The sequence below is a fragment of the Oncorhynchus masou genome, chromosome 1 (genome assembly GCF_036934945.1).
Source record: "Oncorhynchus masou masou isolate Uvic2021 chromosome 1, UVic_Omas_1.1, whole genome shotgun sequence".
Classification (NCBI taxonomy): domain Eukaryota; kingdom Metazoa; phylum Chordata; class Actinopteri; order Salmoniformes; family Salmonidae; genus Oncorhynchus; species Oncorhynchus masou.
The window spans coordinates 75845400-75861089 of NC_088212.1; the positions used below are offsets into that span (position 1 = coordinate 75845400).

The 15690-nt window shown below is 42.9% G+C and overlaps 1 long non-coding RNA gene across 1 annotated transcript in view; it reads right to left on the bottom strand.

Annotated features, from left to right (window-relative positions):
* LOC135504212 (uncharacterized) overlaps positions 1-15417 on the bottom strand; it is a 59856-nt gene extending 44439 nt beyond the window's left edge. The window contains exon 1 of the long non-coding RNA XR_010450109.1: positions 15347-15417. This is a non-coding gene — a long non-coding RNA (uncharacterized LOC135504212). The remainder of the gene's footprint in view (positions 1-15346) is intronic.
* Between the last annotated feature and the right edge of the window lie 273 nt (positions 15418-15690).

Consider the following 15690-nt stretch of genomic DNA (forward strand, 5'->3'; position numbering starts at 1 on the left):
ATGGTGATGAAGAAGGAGATGTTTTCCTGGTGATTGGGCTCCACGGTGAGGGTGAATAGTTGGGTGATGTGTGTGATGGTTCTGGATCGTAGAGGCCGACAGTCGAGACCTTGAACAGGGAAAGGAGAGGAGAGCGGGTAGGTAGTAATATTGAGAGAGGAGGCAAAGGTCTGATTCCTGCACCGGAATCCACTAAAGCTGTAGACACAGGGCATGAGGGACAGTCAGCCAGAATGATGGGTACTAAAAATAGTTTAACAGGAAGAACAGGGTGGGGGTGGAAATTATGAAGGTAATGGAGTCCAGGTGTGAATCATAATTATTCACAGCTGCACGTAATGATGAGTGCCAGGTGTACGTAATGATGACTCCCAGGACTGGTGGTTATTCTGGTGACGTCGTACTCCGGAGGGAAGGAGCAGGCGTGACACCTTCAGTATAAAGGTTTTTATTCTGCACGATGAATAAAACAACTGGGCTATAGGGTGGATGGGAAAGTAATAGTAGAATGCACAATTTTCCATTTTAAAATGTGTAGTACATGTGCAGTTTTCCTCTTCTTATGTCAGTCACTGAAATACCTTAGTTTGAGCTATTTAATAAACTGTCATACATTTCCTGTAGATAAACTATCCTATGTCAGCTAATGTTTTTTAGCTTGGTAAGTACAGATGTAGGATCTTAATTTGATCACCCTGTTGCAGGAAAAGTAAAACGTGTAGTGTTTAAAAAGGCTCCTGAAGTTTGTAATTTACACTTTGACATTTCAGACTTGAGTGTATCAATGCCTACAAAAATGTAAATTAATTATTATCCACATTTTCTGTTGCAGCAGGATTATTTTCCTGCTGTATCAAACTGGCTCAAATTAAGATCCTTCATTTACTAGCTATCTAAACCTTGTAGTTCGCATGGACAGATTTGCTTTTATTTTTTTAACTAGGCAAGTCAAATAAATTCTTATTTACAATGACAGCCTAAGAACAGTGGGTTAACTGCCTTCTTCAGGGGCAGAATGACAGATTTTTACCTTGTCAGCTCGGGGATTCGATCTAGCAACCTTTCCGGTTACTGGCCCAACGCTCTAACCACTGTCGCCCCAATTATGTGACCAGGTGTTTTTTATTTTGTGGTAATGTTCAAGAGCATGTTGTGTCTCAAACGATGGCGGGCAAAACACATAAACCTCAGAAGAACAGGGTCTATGCTATAACATATGAGAATATGCAAAAAATCTGAGTTTTTAGATAATTGAAGTTTGAGGTTAAATTTAAAAAATGTTTTAGAAATTATTAAATAGTTTGACAACCCTGTTGGTAAGCTTTAAATGATATATTTCCAGTATTGAAGACATGGATGTCTCATGGTATGGTGGAGTATGCAAAATAGGGCAACATTAAGCACCTTTATCTTGAATGTTTTGGCATTCAGGTCCAAAAAGTCCCTTTCTGAGCTATTTTTCAATGGGCAAATATGTATGGAAGGTTTTGTTCAAATTGAACGGGGTGCTGTCAAAAAGTGTTTGAATTCAAATGGATTTACTCTCCAATCTGGAGTAGGGCCAATACGCTTACAGCCAACAAGGGGTTACGGCATTGTTTCACACCTTCCAGACCATCTCCCATCCCAACTTTCTTTAGTGAGGCCTACAGTAATTGCTCCCTGAGGAACCAATCCTCTGGTCACACTTCCCTGAACTTGACCTAAAGCATACTGGGATAAAGATCCTACACTTCCTTGTCCAATCACACAGCCTCATTCCACCGCAGGTGTGTTAATCCTTCTGTGTGGAGTTTAGGGGACCAAAACAATTTATTCTCCAGCCAATGAGATTAATCAAATCTAAACGAACAAATACAACATCTATTTGTGTTACAACAGAGCGGGATTAAAAATTATTATCAAAATCCTAATATTTATATATTTTCTCTTGACCTTGTTAAAATGCAATTTGGAGCGCCTTAAAAGATTGACGAGATGAGTCACATACGAGTGCTTAGTAGAAAGACATGGTAGAGCATAATGGTCCATTGAGAGTGAAGGATATGAGGATGATGTCCTGAAAATAACTTTCCAATCCCTTTCAATGGCTTTTCAATATTGTGTGACTATTTCAAAAGTACTCTTACAGAGACTTGTGTACAACATCCTGTTTTCCTCCTTAATAATGAACTTCCATGCAATGTCAAATGAATATTTATTTGTATTGTGCATTTCCGAAAGCTATTGCCTGGGAAGGAGAGACCAATGTGAGTTATTCATTAACGTACACATGCTTTGTCCTTCCATCTCCCTGGTGATCTAAACAGCAGTGGACAACTTTCACTAAATTCACAAGGCCTTTATTGAATAAGAGCAAAAATCCCTCCGAGGCCACCTGGGCTGTCCAGCCGAGGGGAAGAGGAGAGGATAGCTCTGTGGTGGGTTAGCCTCTCTACCCTTAGGCATGGAGAAAGGATAGAGGATAGCTCTATGGTGAGTTAGCCTCTCTACCCTTAGGCATGGAGAAAGGAGAGAAGATAGCTCTATGGTGAGTTAGCCTCTCTACCCTTAGGCATGGAGAAAGGAGAGAGGATAGCTCTATGGTGAGTTAGCCTCTCTACCCTTAGGCATGGAGAAAGGAGAGAGGATAGCTCTATGGTGAGTTAGCCTCTCTACCCTTAGGCATGGAGAAAGGAGAGAGGATAGCTCTATGGTGAGTTAGCCTCTCTACCCTTAGGCATGGAGAAAGGAGAAAGGATAGCTCTATGGTGAGTTAGCCTCTCTACCCTTAGGCATGGAGAAAGGAGAGAGGATAGCTCTATGGTGAGTTAGCCTCTCTACCCTTAGGCATGGAGAAAGGAGAGAGGATAGCTCTATGGTGAGTTAGCCCCTGTCTCTCTCTACCTCCAGGCTCATGGCTGCCTCCCTAACTGGAGATCTGATACTGTTCTTTCTTTGAGACAGAAGTGGTCTAACAGCAGTATTATGAGAGAGAGACCTATTCTATTAAAAAAAAGCTCTGCCTCTTTCTCCCCTTTTTCTTTCATTCTAGAAGTATTTATCACTGGTATGAATAAGCACAGTGTAACGGCTCTCGTTGGTAGGAAGCGTAGCCCAAAGCTCAGCGTGGAAAGTGTTCATGATACTTTTATTAAAAAATACACTCAACCAAAATCACAAAAGCGAAAACGAAAGCACACAGTTCTGTCAGGCTAAGACACTAAACAGAAAACAAGATCCCACAAAACTCAAAAGGAAAATGACAACTTAAATATGTATTCCAAATCAGAGACAACGATAGACAGCTGCCTCTGATTGGGAACCACACTCAGCCAAAAACAAAGAAATAGAAAATATAGACTTTCCCACCCGAGTCACACCCTGACCTAACCAAACATAGAGGATAATAAGGATCTCTAAGGTCAGGGCGTGACAGTACCCCCCCCCCCCCCCCAAACGTGCGGACTCCGGCTGCAAACCTGAACCTATAGGGGAGGTCCGGGTGGGCATCTACTCTCGGTGGGGGCTCTGGTGCGGGACACAGACCCTGCTCCGCTTGAGGCTCCCCCCACTTCGGTGGCGCCTCTGGTGCAGGGATCGTTGCCGGGACCTCCGAACCGTAGATCGTCGCTGCAGGCTCCGGACTGGGGACCGTTGCTGGAGGCTCCTTTCCCTGGATCATCACTACAGGCTCCGGGCCATGGATCATCACTGCAGGCTCCGGACCATGCATCATCACTAGAGGCTTCGTGCCATGGATCATCACTGGAGGCTTCGTGCCATGGATCATCACTAGAGGCATCGTGCCATGGATCATCACCACAGGCTCCGGGCCATGGATCATCACTGGAGGCTTCGTGCCATGGATCATCACTGAAGGCTTCGTGCCATGGATCATCACTGGAGGCTTCGGGCCATGGATCATCACTGGAGGCTTCGTGCCATGGATCATCCCTAGAGGCTTCGTGCCATGGATCATCACTGGAGGCTTCGGGCCATGGATCATCACTGGAGGCTTTGGGCCATGGATCATCACTGGAGACGTGGAGCCGGAACAGGTCTCACCAGACTGAGGAGACGTACTGGAAGCCTGGTGCGTGGAGCTGCCACAACGCATCCTGGCTGGATACCCACTTTAACTCGGTGAGTGTGTAGAGCTGGCACAGGACGCACTGGGCTATGAAGGCGCACTGCAGGCATAGTGTGTAGAGCCGGCGCAAGATATACTGGGCCGTGGAGGCGCACTGGAGGTCTGGAGCGTGGAGCTGGCACAACACGTCCTGACTGAATACCCCCCTGTAGCACTGCAAGTGCGGGGGCTGGCACAGGCCGCACTGGGTTGTGCTGATGACCTGGGAATACCGTGTGTAGAGCTGGCGCAGGATATCCTGGGTCGAGGAGACGCACTGGAGACCAGGACCGCTGAGCCGGCACAATCCATCCTGGCTGGATGCCCACTCTAGCACAGCAAATGCTGGGAGCTGGAACATAGCGCACCGGGCTGTGAATGCGCACTGGAGACACTGTGGGCATCACCGCATAACATGGTGCCTGACCGGTCACACGCTCCCCATGGTAAGCACGGAGAGTTGGCTCAGGTCTAAACCGTGACTCCACCAATCTCCCTGTGTGCCTCCCCCCACAGTTTTGCTGCAGTTTAGCTTCTCAGTGAAAGCAAGACCAAAATCTGTAGCTTTTAGTAATAAAAGACCAGAATAGCAGGGTTGTTTTCCCCTCAGAGAGAATCAATATAACCATTTTAATCCTGAAATATTTGTTTTTTCAAGTCTAAGCTTAAAACCCAGATATTTGTCTGTATAAAAGTATTTAGGTTGGTATAGTTCTATGATACAAAACATACAATGGGGCAAAAAAGTATTTGGTCAGCCACCAATTGTGCAAGTTCTCCCACTTAAAAAGATGAGAGGCCTGTAATTTCATCATAGGTACACTTCAACTATGACAGACAAAATGAGGGGAAAAAATCCAGAAAATCACATTGTAGGATTTTTAATAAATTTATTTGCAAATTATGTTGGAAAATAAGTATTTGGTGAATAATAAAAGTTTATCTCAATACTTTGTTATATACCCTTTGTTGGCAATGACAGAGGTCAAACGATTTCTTCACAAGGTTTTCACACACTGTTGCTGGTATTTTGGCCCATTCCTCCACGCAGCTCTCCTCTAGAGCAGTGATGTTTTGGGGCTGTTGCTGGGCAACACAGACTTTCAACTCCCTCCAAAGATTTTCTATGGGGTTGAGATCTAGAGATCGGCTAGGCCACTCCAGGACCTTGAAATGCTTCTTACGAAGCCACTCCTTTGTTGCCCGGGCGGTGTGTTTGGGATCATTGTCATGCTGAAAGACCCAGCCACATTTTATATTCAATGCCCTTGCTGTTGGAAGGAGGGTTTCACTTAAAATCTCACGATACATGGCCCCATTCATTCTTTCCTTTACACAGATCAGTCGTCCTCGTCCCTTTGCAGAAAAACAGCCCCAAAGCATTATGTTTCCACCCCCATGCTCCACAGTAGGTATGGTGTTCTTTGGATGCAACTCAGCATCCTTTGTCCTCCAAACACAACGAGTTGAGTTTTTACCAAAAAGTTCTATTTTGGTTTCATCTGACCATATGACATTCTCCCAATCTTCTTCTGGATCATCCAAATGCTCTCTAGCACACTTCAGACGGGCCTGGACATGTACATGGACATGTTCTGGACATGTTCTGGTGTCCTTTGACAGCTCTTTGGTCTTGGCCATAGTGGAGTTTGGAGTGTGACTGTTTGAGATTGTGGACAGGTGTCTTTTATACTGATAACAAGTTCAAACAGGTGCCATTAATACAGGTAACGAGTGGAGGATAGAGGAGCCTCTTAAATAAGAAGTTACAGGTCTGTGAGAACCAGAATTCTTGCTTGTTTGTAGGTGACCAAATACTTATTTTCCACCATAATTTGCATATAAATTCATAGAAAATCCTACAATGTGATTTTCTGGATTTTTTTTCCTCATTTTGTCTGTCATTGTTGAAGTGTACCTATGATGAAAATTACAGGCCTCTCTCATATTTTTAAGTGGGAGAATTTGCACAATTGGTGGCTGACTAAATACCTTTTTGCCCCACTGTATACTCATCTCATACTGTACTCTATACCATCTACTGCATCTTGCCTATGCCGTTCGGCCATCACTCATTCATATATTTTTATGTACATATTCTTATTAATTCCTTTACACTTGTGTGTATAAGGTAGTTGTTGTGAAATTGTTAGGTTAGATTACTTGTTAGATATTACTGCAGGGTCGGAACTAGAAGCACAAGCATTTCACTACACTCACATCAACATCTGCTAACCATGTGTATGTGACAAATAACATTTGATTGATTGACTAAGTCCCAACATTGAGTAAATCAAGTCGTTTTATTGGCATCTTATCTGCTAGCACTGTGAGTACATAAGGGAAAGTGAATTATACAATTAATTAAATGAAAAAAGTAGATAAAGTCATCTTAAAAGTGAATCAACCTCACTAACTGATCCTTTATAAAAATAAAAATAAACTAAACTGCTTAGCTTGCTGACAAAAAGCAACAGAATCATCCCCCATAGTTTGTACTGCAATAAGAGTGCTCAACTCTTATCCTATCTTCATTGTCTTTCAGCTCCAGCTCTTCTGCCCTTCACCTCCTGACCGTGATCACCAACCTCACGACATCCCTCCCTGAGCCAGACCCTGACACGCATCATCACCCTACTGCCACCACACACACCACAGAGGAGCTGTGCTCTATTACTGTGTCCCCTACACGCCATTCACCTCTTCCTAAATCACTGTTCTGTGGAGAGATAAATACACCAGAGGAGGCTAGTGGGAGGAACTATAGGAGTACAAACTCATTGTAATGGATAGAATAAATGGAACAGAGTCAAACATGTGGTTCCCATATGTTTGATGTTTTTTAAACTGTTCCATTTATTCCATGCCAGCCATTACTATTCCACTACATAGATACTGGAAGACGGTTTTGATTTGAAGATGGATAACATGTCACTAATTAAACTCAAACTTCAGGCAAGGACACCAGCACTGTCTGCACAGGGGGGAAATCCAATTTAGGGGTAATAATTATTCAAAACCATCCTTCATAACAGTACTGAAATAAATAATTACTTACAAAATAATGTGCAGCGTTGTTGGTTGTTAAGAGCCTCTGGCTCACTGCAACAAAACTCAATTAATAAAATTGCTCACTAATCCTGACAGATTGAATCCCAATGGATAATACACGTCCCACCACTCCCCACCATGCAAAAACTATGTTAAAACATATTCATTCCTTACTTAAAATGAATACTTTATTATCTTGTTAATGAATTAATTACAGTTTCTAGGCCTCTATAAAAATGTTTTCAAAATTGCAGAGAGTGCTGTTTGTTTGTCGTTGATGCAGAAATATTGCCATCATTATCCATGTGAAGGATTCTAGAGGCTACTTCTATCACAGTAGCCTGTGAATGCAGCGGTGGACTCTGCAATAACTCCAGAGGTTTTTGTGTGGAAGGTGGAGGCCAGGTAGGGTGGGGGAGGAGGTATGTGAGAGTGGGTGATGGTGTGTGGACACTGTGAGTGTTGGGTCACTGGCTCTTTCCCTCTGTCACTGAGCATTCCTCAGTGATAGAGCTTTGCGTGACCTCTCTGCCAGCCCTGCAGCCAAAGCAGTCTTGCCTTGATGTGTTCAGACACAATACCTCCTCCTTCTCCACTACCTGCACCTGTTCTGTCAGATCCTCTCACTGTACTGATTAGTGCACAGACATTAGAGAAGCATCCCCCATCTAAAGCTAATATGATGATGTCATGGAGGCTGAGAGTGAGACTGATGAGAGGACTAGGATGCTAGGAGTACGGTCAGCAGAGCTTTGTTAAGTGTCTCATATTAACATCACAGACCCTCAAGCCAAAGTACTCAGGAGAAGCTGTTGCTGTCCCCAGCCAGACCAAACAGTGGACAGGTAGATGGGCATAGTGCTCGGGAAAGGGATTTGGTCACAGGAACAATCATATTCTAATATACTCCAACACACACACATACACACACACAGCCCAAGCTTTCCTTTCCCCAGACTGACTGGAATCTCCAAGAATAATGTCCAGAAGAAAAGCAGGTCAGTCTCCCAGCAGTGAGATGAGACTGAGTGGTCTGGTCAGCAGTGTAGTCAGACAGGACACCTATACAACTATGTACTATAAACTCCCACTTGTGTTCTGCAGCAGCTCAAACTCAGTCCAGTGTTGCGTCCAAAATGGTACTTTGTTCCTTATATAGTATAGTGTACTACTTTTGAAGGGTCCATAGCACTATATGGGGAATAGGGTGTCATTTCGGACACAGACCTGGCATTTCTATCTCTTTTCCGTTGACAGTGTCAAGAGTCTGAAGAATCCCATCAAGATGGAAGGCAAAGCACCACGGCTTATCTCAGTTTGTTTTTAGGGGCCAAATAGATTTCAGTGAACTGGTGAAGGGATGGGCAGTAGGGAGAGAAGTAGGACGTCTTATCAGCAGTACTGTGAATGTAAATCAGCCAGAGGAACACACCTTGATAGATCAGGAACATACTGGTTTACCATCACCTTTAAGGGCAGACAGTACAGTGCGAAGGCCAAACCATCTGGCCAAACAATAGATTTTCTTAACAGTGTATTGTCACACCAAGATGTGTTTAAAGAATTGTATTTTACAGTACATGGTACTGTACACACAGTGACATATACAGACAACATGTATTCTCACCTCTCCATATCATATTCTTTCTGTCCATGTCTCACATGCTTCATTATCTGAAGAGAAATGACAACATCACTTTATTTTGTCTGTGTTTGTGAAAAATTGTAGAGAACTACTTGTTGTTCTCTTTAAAGTAATTGCTGTTGTGGCTAAAGGCTAATTGTGCATATTTTCTATTCACTGTTGAAATTTATCCATCCTACACTGTGAGAGGTGAGGGCGGTTGTGGGAGTGTTTCATTCTGGATTGCAAAATGAGGTGCAATAGCCTGCAAATGACATGCTATTGAGTCTGTGTGATAAGATAAGTGTCATCTACTCAAGTCCCCAAAAACTCACTGTCTGACAGAAAGGAAAATTATGCTTCAGGGACAAGGGGGATTATTCACAATTGCAGGCGATTTGAACAGTTAAGAGCCACTTATTCAAACTCATGGATTAAGCGTCTTAGCCAAGATAATAGCAAGTTATAATAGGAAGTGTGGGTCAAGATAACACTTGGTATGATGTGGCAGTGCAATGTGTACTGCTGTACAACTGGTATAGTTAGTTCTCAGGCGTTTTACCTTCCAAATGGGAGAAATAAATGTGACTCCATATACTCTATTTGCCAGGGACTAGACAAAATGCTACAGGCCTATACCGTAGAGACTGTCAAGACCAATACTATATATGCCATGCTAACTCAAGCCCTCAAGACATCATGAGGAACGAAGACAAACACAAATTACCGATGTGTATTTGTAGTCTCACTAGACACGAAATTCATTATCAGCTCAATTGTGTTGTTTCATTTGAAAGTTGGAAATGTTGTGTTGTCCCCTCTGACATAGTCTGCAGTGTAACACAGCTAAAAGGTTACAGTGTTACAGGTCAATAGAAACACGTTTCACTAAATGTTTCAGCCAGGTAGCAGAAGGAAACACTAGCCATGCACATGCACAGAACAAGAGAACAAATCTGCAGTCCACGTACTCAGGGCCATGCTTAAGAAAACTATAACACATTGTAGCGACCCGCACAGACAGCTGTGTGTTATGTGTTATGCTGTTTGTTGGTTGTGTTGTACTTACCAGTACCCAGTGTTAGCGGGGTCTGACATGCCAGTCAACCTGCTATCTGCCAACCACAGGAATGCCAGGTTTAGACATTGTTCTCTCTCTTACGTCTGGTCTTCACAAGAGAATGTCACGGTTGTTTTATAGGGGTATCCTTCATTTATTTGGCATGGGCTACGGCCAAACAGTAGCCTGTGTGGAGTTGGGATAATAAACAGTGAATTCGTAAACTCAATTCTCTGTTTGGACAATTGTTCCTTTACGATCTAGCCAGGTCATTACAATATGTTTCCTACTGGACATCTTCAGATAGTACCTCCCTGTTTCACTCTGTTTTCTTCCATTTCTTGCCTACTGAACACAACCTATCTGTGATATGGTACTATAATAATCTAGGGCAAGCGTTGCAATGATCTGGAAAAGGCCTGTTTTATTTGGCCATCTGACACAGCCAGCAAGATCTCTCCATAGACTCCACAACACTGAAGGACTAGCCTCTGGAGAAACTCTTGATTTCAATTTGAGCCGGGGTCACAGAACGAGGACATCACATCATAGAGCAGGGAGTCAGGGAGGGACGTGACCAGAGGCGTCAAAGAGGCTCAGGTGCTGGGAACAGAAATTTAATGACGTCCCAGGAGGAAGACAGTGCTCAGGAAGGCTGACCCTGTCAAGTCCAACTGAAGCCAGTCACCTTGGCAGAGCAGGCAGAGCAGGCAGAGCAGAGAAGCATACTAGTACATGTAAATGTGTTTTCTTCCACCCTACTCACACTTTGACATTTTCATCCCAGGAAATAATTTGCCTCATTAAACAGTTATGCCAGTGAAGAACGGAAGTTTATTGCTTAATTATACACAAAAAAGGTTGGCTGCCTTCAGATGTCCAAAAGGATAAAAGACAGGAAAGATTATACAAAGAAAACTATAACATTATCTTTTTAAATGATGTTGAAATGCGGCGTTGCTCTTACCATTGAGCTGTAGTAGCTTCTTCTATTATGACAAATTACATCATCAGAGCGAGCAGTGGAATGGGAAAACAACAGTGAAGGACACTGCAGCCAAACATGTCACCGAATCCTCCTAGCTCCATCCATATTGACTTCGTGCAAGAGCTCCAAGTGGAAGTGGGACAACGTCACATCTGGATCCTGTTATAATACACTACATTGTTAATAGTACCAGTATTCCTCAGCCCAGAGCCTTTAACATCTTTCTGCACATCGCCCTCTCATCAAGCAGGACCAAGGATCAAACGGCTGCACAGCCCTCCTCTAGTCAGATTGATAAGACTTAGGAGGCCTTGGGACAGAGCACACATCATCCCTCAGCTGGAGACAGTATATAGGGGCTCCAGAGTAAAACATCCTTCCAGTTGGCCAATAGATGGGACATCAGTGCATTTTGTTACACTGTTCAATTAGCTCAGTTAAAATTAATTTCAACAGTGGTATATTGGTTTCACCTGCATCACCTGCATGGTAGACACACTGAATGTCAAAATGCTGTATGTCATGTGAATAGTAAAAGAAGACCTGTGCATTTCTTAAAAAAAAATCATATTGCTCTGTTATACATTGTTTGTTTTTTTACCTTTATTTAACCAGGCAAGTCAGTTAAGAAAAAAATCTTATTTTCAATGATGGCCTAGGAACAGCGGGTTAAATGCCTGTTCAGGGGCCAAATGACAGGTTTGTACCTTGTCAGCTCTGGGATTTGAACTTGCAACCTTCTGGTTACTTCTGGTTGCTAGCCCAATGCTCTAACCACTAGGCTACCCTGCCACCCTGCAGGGGCTAGAAGAGTAATATAGAATAATTCACATCGCATTCCAAGACTATAACAGTGTGATTAATATTACAGTATAGGGGCAAGGGAGCTGATTAACTGCTTCCGGTTAGTTATATTTAGTTGTTTACCCAGAATGCCCAATAGCGTTTGTTCTCTGCAAAACTTAATGTTAAATTAAACAGACAGGCGGATTTAGGCTAACTAAGTAATTACGTGGAAATATTACACATTTCTAATATGGTTATTTAATTAAGTAAGATGCAACGAGAGAGACCATTAGGTATGATGTTAATGACTTAATATGACTGCATGAATTAATGACACTGCCTAAGACCTGGCCTTTACCCATCGGCATGCTGCATCTTAACAAAGCTCTGTCAGGTTTTTAGTTCCACTCAGATTTCCCCTGTTGGACTTAGTGCTAATTCTCCAGAGCAGTTTTCTTGAATGACCAGTTCTGTGGAAATCATATGAATCCAACAGCACCGGCACTCGATAAGCCATGCCCCTGTATTGAAACCATAACACTATTGGATTTTTAAATTCATTTCTGCATTCAGTATCCATTTGTTTTAACTTCATTGTTGCCTCCAGAGTCCTGTACCTCTCAGAGGGTTTGCAGCAATAAAGGAGAGAACAGCGGCCGGCAGGAAAGCAGAGGTATTTGTCTTTATAAGTCCTTCGTGATACTGCCACTTATGAAGACCAATGTCAGTGAATATACATCAATGGCTTTATTGCAGAAAATAGGACCACAAAGCAGATTCAGCGCCTCAGGCTGCCCAAGGTTGAGCAACGATTGGCCTTGTCTGTCAAGGACACCCCTACACGTGATGGGGCAGTGGAAACATTTCCTGCAGTGCAGGGGAATACATTTGGGGTATATCCAGTATGTATTAGGAAATTGGAGACTGGAAGAACATTTAACTTTAACTTTAACTGTCTAAATATGGAATCTTTTCCCCTTGTTATTACTTTTAGAATATACTATGGGTATTGTATTCTGATAGAATTGAGATAATTAATGAAATATTCTTCAAGTATTTCATCCATTGTGGGAAATACTACCTAGATATTTCAACATCAAATTGTTTTCCATTGATCAAGAGGAGTCGTCAGGCTTAATTTGTATTTGTTATTTTGGAGCCAAGATGACAACCCAACTCAATATCTATTTGTCATCACATTCTTAATTTATTTTGCCAATAAAAAGCCAGCAAGTGCATTAATATTGCATTTCCTAGAATAAACTCCTTTCATATTTTAATTCACTGCTAGCAATTATTTTCTTTCCATTACAGTATGTGACCATCAATCTAGATGAATCAATTACTCTAAAGCTTCCAAAAGGCACATTTCACTTCTGCTCCATGACTGCACTTCTCTGAGAAAACTGACAGTCTCTCCTGGATAACACGAGAGAGTGTATGGAGGGTAGAGATTTGAACCCCAACCATTCTAGGCACCTTTTTCTTAACGGGACCAGGGTTTGCCCAGCTTGACTATTAGGAGGGACTGTATGAATTGTCCTCATTGTAGTGTTTGCTTTTATTACTACGAGCCTGTGTAGAATGGGAGATAATACCATGATCCTGCAATGTTTTTTTTTGTTTTTACTAGGCAAGTCAGTTAAGAACAAATTCTTATTTTTAACGACGGCCTAGGAACAGTGGGTTAACTGCCTGTTCAGAGGCAAAATTACAGATTTGTACCTTGTCAGCTTTGGGATTTGAACTTGCAACCTTTCGGTTACTAGTCCAAAGCTCTAACCACTAGGTGACCCTGCCGCCCCATGTTGCATGGATATGGGATGGCTAAGCCTTTTAGGTTCACACTAGAGTGCCTGGTGGTTGATGTTCCCAGTAGTTGCAAGGTGGGAATTGGTGCCTAAGATATTGTATGTAGCTATGTAGGCTATCTTTGTAGTTTACAGTACTTTATGTTTACAGTCCTAGTACATACAACCAATGTAATCTGTATAGAGTAGCATCAAGACAATTTTCTTGGGTCACTATAACTACATCTATTTTGCCAATTGGATTGGTCCCATCCCAACCTCACTACTCACGAGACCCTTATGATCACTCGGATAAGCATGCCTCTCCTTAATGTCAATATGCCTTGTCCATTGTTGTTCTGGTTAATGTTTATTGGGTTATTTCACTGTAGAGCATCTAGCCCTGCTCAATATACCGTATCCAAACTTTCTGTTCCACCACCCACACATGCGATGACATCACCTGGTTTCAATGATGTTTCTAGAGACAATATCTCTCTTATCATCACTCAATGCCTAGGTTTACCTCCACTGTATTCACATCCTACCATACCTTTGTCTGTACATTATACCTTGAAGCTATTTTATCGCCCCCAGAAACCTCCTTTTACTCTCTGTTCCGGACCTCCTAGCCGACCAGTTATCATAGCTTTTAGCCATACCCTTATCCTACTCCTCCTGTTCCTCTGGTGATGTAGAGGTGAAACCAGGCCCTGCAGTGCCTAGCTCCACTCCTATTCCCCAGGCGCTCTCTTTTGATGACTTCTGTAACCGTAATAGCCATGGTTTCATGCATGTTAATATTAGAAGCCTCCTCCCTAAGTTAGTTTTTTTCACTGCTTTAGCATACTCTGCCAACCCGGATGTCCTAGCCTTGTCTGAATCCTGGCTTAGGAAGACCACCAAAAACTCTGAAATCTCCATCCCTAACTACAACATTTTCAGACAAGATAGAACGGCCAAAGGGGGCGGTGTTACAATCTACTGCAGAGATAGCCTGCAGAGTTCTGTCCTACTATCCAGGTCTGTACCCAAACAATTTGAACTTCTACTTTTAAAAATCCAACTCTCTAAACACAAGTCTCTCGCCGTTGCAGCCTGCTATAGACCAGCCTCTGCCCCCAGCTGTGCTCTGGACACCATATGTGAACTGATTGCCCCCCATCTATCTTCAGAGCTCGTGCTGCTAGGTGACCTAAACTGGAAGATGCTTAACAACCCTCCAGACGAGCTTCAATGCCATACAACTCTCCTTCCGTGGCCTCCAACTGCTCTTAAATACAAGTAAAACTAAATGCATGCTCTTCAACCAATCACTGCCTGCACCTGCCCGGCCGTCCAGCATCACTACTCTGGACGGTTCTGACTTAGAATATAATAACTACAAATACCTAGGTGTCTGGTTAGAGTGGAAACTCTCCTTCCAGACTCACATCAAACATCTCCAATCCAAAGTTAAATCTAGAATTGGCTTCCTATTCCGCATCAAAGCATCCTTCACTTATGCTGCCAAACATACCCTAGTAAAACTGACCATCCTACCGATTTTTCCACTGTATTATTGACTGTATGTTTGTTTTACTCCATGTGTAACTCTGTGTTGTTGTATGTGTCGAACTGCTTTGCTTTATCTTGGCCAGGTCGCAATTGTAAATGAGAACTTGTTCTCAACTAGCCTACCTGGTTAAATAAAGGTGAAATAAAAAATAAAAAATAAAGACGCTATAGTGGGTTCACATCTGTTTACTGCTTGCAGGCTGTAAACCTTCTTCTGAATTTAGAACATATTCATATGCTGAATGCTGTACCTCAGAAGATCCTGACATCCCATATCCAAAATGCACAGATCACCTCCCTTTGAAAATGAGATGAGCCAGAATCTGGAGCTCCTTCTCCCCCTGTGGCAGGTATGTCTGTCTGTCCTGCAGGATTTTACCTCTTTATGGGCTTCACTGGAAATCCGGTTAGTGTATCGCAGAACCTCCAGCTCCATGTCAGTCTTAGTCAGCCGGCTGCAGGAAGAGAAGGAACAAGGAGTCAAGGGCCTCTTCTCTATGTTCATTAGATTTTTCAACTGCTCAACGTCAGCATGCCAGGTATAGATTACTATATTTTATCATCTACAAACATACATTATCTAGGTCTGCAGTATAGCACCCATCCAGAGGCAACAGTACCACCAAGAAAGCCAAAGCTGTGTGTGTGTGTGTGTGTGTGTGTGTGTGTGTGTGTGTGTGTGTGTGTGTGTGTGTGTGTGTGTGTGTGTGTGTGTGTGTGTGT